The sequence below is a fragment of the Aquarana catesbeiana genome, linkage group LG12 (assembly GCF_042186555.1).
Source record: "Aquarana catesbeiana isolate 2022-GZ linkage group LG12, ASM4218655v1, whole genome shotgun sequence".
NCBI classification, from domain to species: Eukaryota; Metazoa; Chordata; class Amphibia; order Anura; family Ranidae; genus Aquarana; species Aquarana catesbeiana.
In genome coordinates this window covers 10,994,692-11,002,580 of record NC_133335.1, presented here as the reverse complement: position 1 = coordinate 11,002,580, position 7,889 = coordinate 10,994,692, and positions in this window count along the sequence as shown.

Sequence of the window (7,889 nt, the reverse complement as noted above, 5' to 3'; positions counted from 1 at the left end):
ATTGAGTGGTGGAATTTCCATGTCACTGAGGCAGCTTTGTAATTATCCTAGCCACCCGAGTGACCGGTGTGTGTCACTGATAAACGCCGTATCGCACATTCGAGGTTAATGGTGACATAACAGAGGTGCTGAACTTTTATGAACTTTTATCTTCACCTTGTATGACAGGCTGGAGGAAAGAAAAATGCATACAATGGTTAGAATGCAGCGATCAATACTAATAATACTATACCTACACCTGAAGGTGTTTTTTGTTTTTTGTTTTTTGTTTTTTGCTTTTAATTCACTAATCTCTGCTTTTTGACAATCGCCTCGCCTCAGGCTGACTAGATATTTCAGCTGGTGTGCAGAGTCATGAGAATTTAAAGGCAACTTAAAGGCAACATATTCCAGAGGGTAGTATTGGGGGCATTAGTGGTAGGTTGACCAACAGCTCCCATGATTGGCTGGCAACCATTCAAGGGTATTACCTTTTTCGCAGGGATAGAGAAGGTAAAAAAGGGGGAGGGGTTTGTCTGTATATCAAGAATAATGTACAAATTAATGTGAGAGATGACATCACTAAGGGAGCTAGGGAGGAGGTGGAATCCTTATGGGTAGAGCTCCAAAGGGATGAAGCTAAGGAGAAAATAATACTGGGAGTATGCTATAGGCCCCCTAAGCTGAGGGAGGAGGGGGAAACGGATCTCCTATCACAATTTGGATTAGCAGCAAGGATGGGAAATGTTATCATAATGGGGGATTTTAATTATCCAGACACAGACTGGGCGGAAGGAACCGCGCATTCGTGTAAGGCTCACCAGTTCCTAAATGTCTTGCAGGACAATTCCATGGGTCACATGGTAGACGCACCAACTAGAAACAAAGCGTTACTGGATCTACTGATTACCAACAATACAGACCTGATCAGGGATGTTGAAATACGGGGCAATTTAGGAAACAGCGATCACAGGTCAATTAGCTTGTGTATAACTCACACAAATAGGAAATACAAAGACACTGAAATTTCAAAAAAGCAAACTTCCCTAAACCACGAACCTTGCTAGAAGATATAAATTGGGATAAAATCTTAGGAACAAAGAACACAAAGGAAAAATGGGTTTGCTTTAGGAGCATTAAATAAGGGCATTAGCCAATGCATCCCATTGGGAAATAAATTTAAAAGAGCGAACAAAAGTCCTGGAAAACTTTGGAAACTTTGGAAAACTCCAATGTAAAAAGGCATATAAAAGCAAAGGAGAAGGCCTTCAAAAAAAATACAAGGCTGAGAGATCATCAGCAGCATTCAGACTTTACAAAGAATGCAACAAGGAATGTAAGGGTGCAATTAGGGCGGCTAAGATAGAACACGAAAGACACATAGCGGAGGAGAGCAAAAAAGAAAAAACAAGAAATTCTTTAAGTATATAAACAGTAAAAAAGGGAGGACAGACCTTATTGGCCCCATAAAGAATGAGGAAGGAAATCTGGTTACAAAAGATGGGGATATGGCGAAGATATTGAATTTATTCTTCTCTTCAGTCTTCACGAGGGAATCGGGGGGCTTCAATAACCAAAACTGCAGTGTTTATCCTCATGACACATCACAGGAAGCACCTCCACGGTTAACAGGGGACAGAATTAGAAATAGACTTGGAAAACTTAACAATAATAAATCACCTGGACCAGATGGCTTGCAGCCGAGGGTCCTGGGGGAACTCAGTCAAGTATTTGACAGACCATTGTTCCTAATTTTTACTAACAGTCTACTCACTGGAATGGTAGGTACAAAATAAGGTCCGTTGGCATGGACCATAGGGTGAGTACATGGATTGAAAACTGGCTACAAGGGCGAGTTCAGAGGGTGGTGATAAAAGGGGAGTACTTGGAATGGTCAGTGGTGGGTAGTGGGGTCCCCCGGGTTCTGTGCTGGGACCAATCCTATTTAATTTGTTACTAAACGACCTGGAGGATGGGATAAACAGTTCAATCTCTGTATTTTCGGACGATACTAAGCTAAGCAGGGCAATAACTTCTCCGCAGGATGTGGAAACCTTGCAAGAAGATCTCAACAAATTAATGGGGTGGGCAACTACATGGCAAATGAGGTTTAATGTAGAAAAATGTAAAATAATGCATTCGGGTGGCAAAAATATGAATGCAATCTATACACTGGGGGGAGAACCTCTGGGGGAATCAAGGATGGAAAAGGACCTGGGGGTTCTAGTCGATGATAGGCTCAGCAATGGCATGCAATGCCAAGCTGTTGCCAACAAAGCAAACAGAATATTGGCATTAAAAAGGGGATCAACTCCAGAGATAAAACAATAATTCTCCCGCTCTACAGGACTCTGGTCCGGCCGCACCTGGAGTATGCTGTCCAGTTCTGGGCACCAGTCCTCGGGAAAGATGTACTGGAAATGGAGCGAGTACAAAGAAGGGCAACAAAGCTAATAAAGGGTCTGGAGAATATTAGTTATGAGGAAAGGTTGCGAGCACTGAACTTATTCTCTCTGGAGAAGAGACGCTTGAGAGGGGATATGGTTTCAATTTATAAATACCGTACTGGTGACCCCACAATAGGGAGAAAACTTTTCCGCGGAAGGGAGTTTAATAAGACATGTGGCCACTTATTAAAATTAGAAGAAAAGAGATTTAACCTTAACCACTTCAATACCAGGCACTTATGCACCTTCCCGCCCAGACCAATTTTCAGCTTTCAGCGCTCTCACACTTTGAATGACAATTACTCAGTCATGCTACACTGTATCCAAACAAAATGTTTATCATTTTCTTCTCACAAATAGAGCTTTCTTTTGGTGGTATTTAATCACCACTGTGTTTTTCATTTTTTGCGATGTAAGCAAAAAAACTGCGAAAATTTTGAAAAAAACGTACTTTTTTTTAGTTTCTATTGTAAAATTTTGCAAACAAGTCATTTTTCTTCATAAATTTGTGCCAAAATGTATACTGCTACATATCTTTGGTAAAAATAACCCAAATTAATGTATATTATTTGGTCTTTGTGAAAGTTATAGAGTCTACAAACTATGGTGCCAATCACTGAAAATTGATCACAACTGATGTACTATCTCACCTGAAGGCCTATCTCATTTCTTGAGACACTAACAAGCCAGGAAAGTACAAATACCCCCCAAATGACCCCTTTTTGGAAAGTAGACAGTCCAATGTATTTACTAAGAGGCATGGTGAGTTTTTTGAAGCTGTAATTTTTTCCCACAATTCTTGGGAGAATTAAGATTTTTTTTTTTTTTTTTTTACACAAACTGGTCATATTAACAGGTTATTTCTCTCACACAGCATATGCATAATTGCAACTACACCCCAAAATACATTCTGCTACTCCTCCTGAGTATAGCGATACCACATGTGTGAGACTTTTACACAGCCTGGCCACATACAAAGGACCAACACTGAAGTAGCACTTTCATGCGTTTTACAAGCATAAATTGCACATATCCTTTCTCAACCACCTATTACACTTTTGAAGGTCCTGGAGCACCAGGACAATTGAATTGTCCACAAAATGACCCCATTTTGGAAAGCACACACCCCAACGTATAATCTATGAGGCATAATGAGTCTTTTGAACGGTTCATTTTTTTTCCAGAAGTTTTTGGAAAATGTGGAAAAAAAATGAAAATGCATTTTTTTTTACACAAAGTTGTCCATTTATAAGATATTTCTAACACATAGCATGTACATAGCAAAAATGACACCCCAAAATGCATTCCTCTACTCCTCCTGAGTATGGCGATACCACATGTGTGAGGCTTTTACACAGCCTGGCCACATACAAAGGCCCAACATTGAAGTAGCACTTTCATGCGTTTTACAAGCATAAATTGCACATATCCTTTCTCAACCACCTATTACAGTTTTGAAGGCCCTGGAGCACCAGAACAATGGAATTATCCACAAAATGACCCCATTTTGGAAAGCACACACCCCAACGTATAATCTGTGAGGCATAATTAGTCTTTTGAAGGGTTCATTTTTTTCCAGAAGGTTTTGAAAAAAGTGAAAAAAAAAATGAAAATGCATTTTTTTTTACACAAAGTTGTCCATTTATAAGATATTTCTAACACATAGCATGTACATAGCAAAAATGACACCCCAAAATGCATTCCTCTACTCCTCCTGAGTATAGCGATACCACATGTGTGAGACTTTTACACAGCCTGGCCAAATACAAAGGGCCAACACTGAAGTAGCACTTTCAGGCGTTCTACAAGCATAAATTGCACATATCCTTTCTCAACCACCTATTACACTTTTGAAGGCGCTGGAGCGCCAGGACAATTGAATTGTCCACAAAATTACCCCATTTTGGAAAGCACACACCCCAACGTATAATCTATGAGGCATAATGAGTCTTTTGAACGGTTCATTTTTTTCCAGAAGTTTTTGGAAAATGTGGAAAAAAAATGAAAATGCATTTTTTTTACACAAAGTTGTCCATTTATAAGATATTTCTAACACATAGCATGTACATAGCAAAAATGACACCCCAAAATGCATTTCTCTACTCCTCCTGAGTATGGCGATACCACATGTGTGAGGCTTTTACACAGCCTGGCCACATACAAAGGCCCAACATTGAAGTAGCACCTCCAGGCATTCTAGCAGCATTAATTACACATATCATTTTCTGACTACCGATCACATTTTTGCAGGCCCTTCATATTTCTAACACATAGCAGGTACATACCAAATAACAAAAGATTACCTGTGGTTTTAGAAGTGCAGTGGTCCACAGAGGAGAGCATCGGTCCAGGCAGCAGGCAGGAATGAGGTCAGCGACAGCAAAAGCAATCATCCAGGCAGCAGGCAGGAATACTGTCCATAGTTCATACAGGCAGAGATACTGTCAGCACAGCCAGAGCACAGCCAAAGCACAGCCAGAGCACAGCCAGAGCACAGGTCCAGGTAGCAGGCAGAGGTGTCCCAGCAGAAATACTGTCCAAAGTCAGTAGAGGCAGCAGGCAGATATATGGTCAACACAGCCAAAGTATTGGTCCAAACAGCAGGAAGAAACATGGTCCATAATGTCATGGGTCTTTACAGGCAGCAATATGGTCAGCACAGCCAAAGTATTGGTCCAGGCAGCAGAAAGGACCATCAAGCTTAGGGCCAGGGGGACAGGGTTAGAGGCTTCTCCCACCCAAATCGCTTTGAAGCCTCCGGGCAACCAGACCCTGTTCTGGGAGCACAGAAAACGAAAAACTGGTTTTCTCTACTCAGAACGCTATTCTGAAGCCCCTCACATATGTGAGACCCCTGTGTACTAAAGTAGATGGCCAAAAGATCAGTCCAAGTGGCAGGCAAAAACATGGTCGATTAACAGGCCAAGGTCGGTACACATGGAAGTCAGAAACGTGGTTTAAATCGGCAGGCAGAGGCATCGTCGGTAAACAGGCTGAGGTTGGTACACGTGCAAGTCAGAAATGTGGTTTAAATCGGCAGGCAGAGGCATCGTCGGTAAACAGGCTGAGGTTGGTACACATGCAAGTCAGAAACGTGCAGAAACGGCAAGCAAAGACATCGTCGGTAAACAGGCCAGGGTCAGTTAATTAACATGGTAGCAGGCAAATGGGGAAATGGCAGTCTGGTAATAATACAGGGAACTAATATTGGATGAATGCATGATAATTTCTGAAGCAATCTCCGATGCACAGGCCAGGTTGGGAGGGACATTGGGGACAATAATAGCTGGAATCTCTTCTTACTCCTCCTCTGCTGCATACACTGCATTTTTTTTGGCGTCTTCTTCCAGATTCTGTGGGGGGAATGCTATAGGGAAGGTGTTGCTCGTGAAGTCTACTCACAGCATCCGAGCGAATGCTTCCTGGGGCGGGACCTTGTGGGTAAATGAGGGCAGTGACGATCGATTCAAAATACTTGAGGTAGGTGACTTGGTTTTGAGTTGCTTTTTGGTAGCAGACAAACGAATTAAAAAGGGCCATGTGAAAAAGGTGAAAGGCAACTTTCTTGTACCAGTAACGGGACTTTCTGTTTGATAAGTAGGGCTGTAGCATCTGATCGTTTAAATCCACCCCCCCCATATACATATTGTAGTCGTGGACACATTCGGGCTTTACAATGGGGCCGCGTCTTCTTTGGATCTCCACCACGGTGTCATTGTGGATGGTAGAGAGCATGTGGACATCTTTCTTGTCCCTCCACTTCATGGCCAACACCTCCTCGTTCCTCATGAATGCTGATTCTCCCTTTCTTAATTTTTTTGCTAGCAGATTTTTTGGGAATCCCTTACGGTTTTTTTTTAAGGTACCACAGGCCAGGGTTTTTTTATTATAAAGGTGACGAAAAAGGGGCAGGCTGGTATAGTAGTTGTCGACATAGAAATGGTATCCTTTGTCGAATAGGGGGTATGCCAGCTCCCAGACAATTTTTCCACTGGTTCCAATATATGTGGGGCAATCACGGGGCTGGAGCTGGGAATCTTTGCCTTCGTAGATCCGGAATGTGAAGACATATCCAGTGGCTCGATCGCATAATTTATTTAACTTCACCCCATACCTGGATCTCTTGCTTGGTATATACTGCTTGAAGTGCAGTCGGCCAGTGAAATGTATGAGGGACTCGTCCACACAAATTTTTTGGTCTGGGATGAAAACTTCTCTGAATCGCTGGGAAAAGGAATTGATTAGGGGGCGTATCTTGAACAATTTGTCATGGTTGGGATGATCTCGGGGAGGGCACTGGGAATTGTCACTGAAGTGGAGAAAACGCATAATCATGTCGTATCTTGTCCTGGACATGACAGCGGAATATATGGGCATGTGTTGGATGGGGTGGGTGGACCAATATGCATGGGCTTCATTCTTTTTTGTAAGCCCCATATTGAATGTTAGGCCCAAAAACATTTTAAATTCATCCAGTGTGACACATCGCCACTGGAACATGCGGGCGTAGGAAGAATTGGGGTTGGCAGCAATAAATTGGGATGCATATAAATTAGTTTGATCCACCATATCCTGTAGAAAATCTTGGGGGAAAAATAAAGAAAAATAATCAAATTCAGAAAAATTCGTAGTGTCGGGCTGCACACCTGGCTGTGCGGTGAAAGGGGGGATGATAGCAGGTCTTGAGTTGGCAGGCAACCATAAGGGGTTTTCCAGGGCATCGGGAAGGTAGGACTGGGGCGGGGTTCTTCGGGTTGGGCGGGTAATTCCAGTGCTTTTACTGGGCTCCTCTTCCTCTTCCTGGGGTCTGGCGCTGCTGGTGGTAATTCCAGTGCTTGTACTGGGCTCCTCTTCCTCTTCCTGGGGTCTGGCGCTGCTGGTGGTGGGCAGATCTCCTGATCTTGGTACTGATCTTAATCTTTTGGGAGGGACGGTTTCCTCCGCGGACTCGGACTCTGATCCACTATCCTCCACTGGCTCGTATTCCGAACCAGATGATGTGAGCTCCCCGCTGCTCCCATCATCCGACATGGCAAGAATCTCATATGCCTCCTCAGGTGTGTAAACCCTTTGTGACATTATGGCAATTCTTATTGGCGGGCCTGTGTGGTGGTACAGATGGCGGTATGGGTGGTGGTACCGATGGAGGTACGGGTGGTGGTGGTGGTGGTGGCGGTACCGGTGGCGGTACGGGTGGTGGTGGTACCGATGGTGGTACAGGTGGTGGTGGCGGTACAGGTGGTGATTGTGGTACCGGTGGCGGTACAGGTGGTGGTGGCAGTACCGGTGGCGGTACGGGTGGTGGTGGTGGTACAGGTGGTGGTGGCGGTACAGGTGGTGGTGGCGGTACAGGTGGTGGTGGTACCAATGGCGGTACAGGTGGTGATGGCGGTACAGGTGGCGGTATGGGTGGTGGTGGCACCGATGGCGGTACTGACGGTGGTACGGGTGGTGGTGGTACCG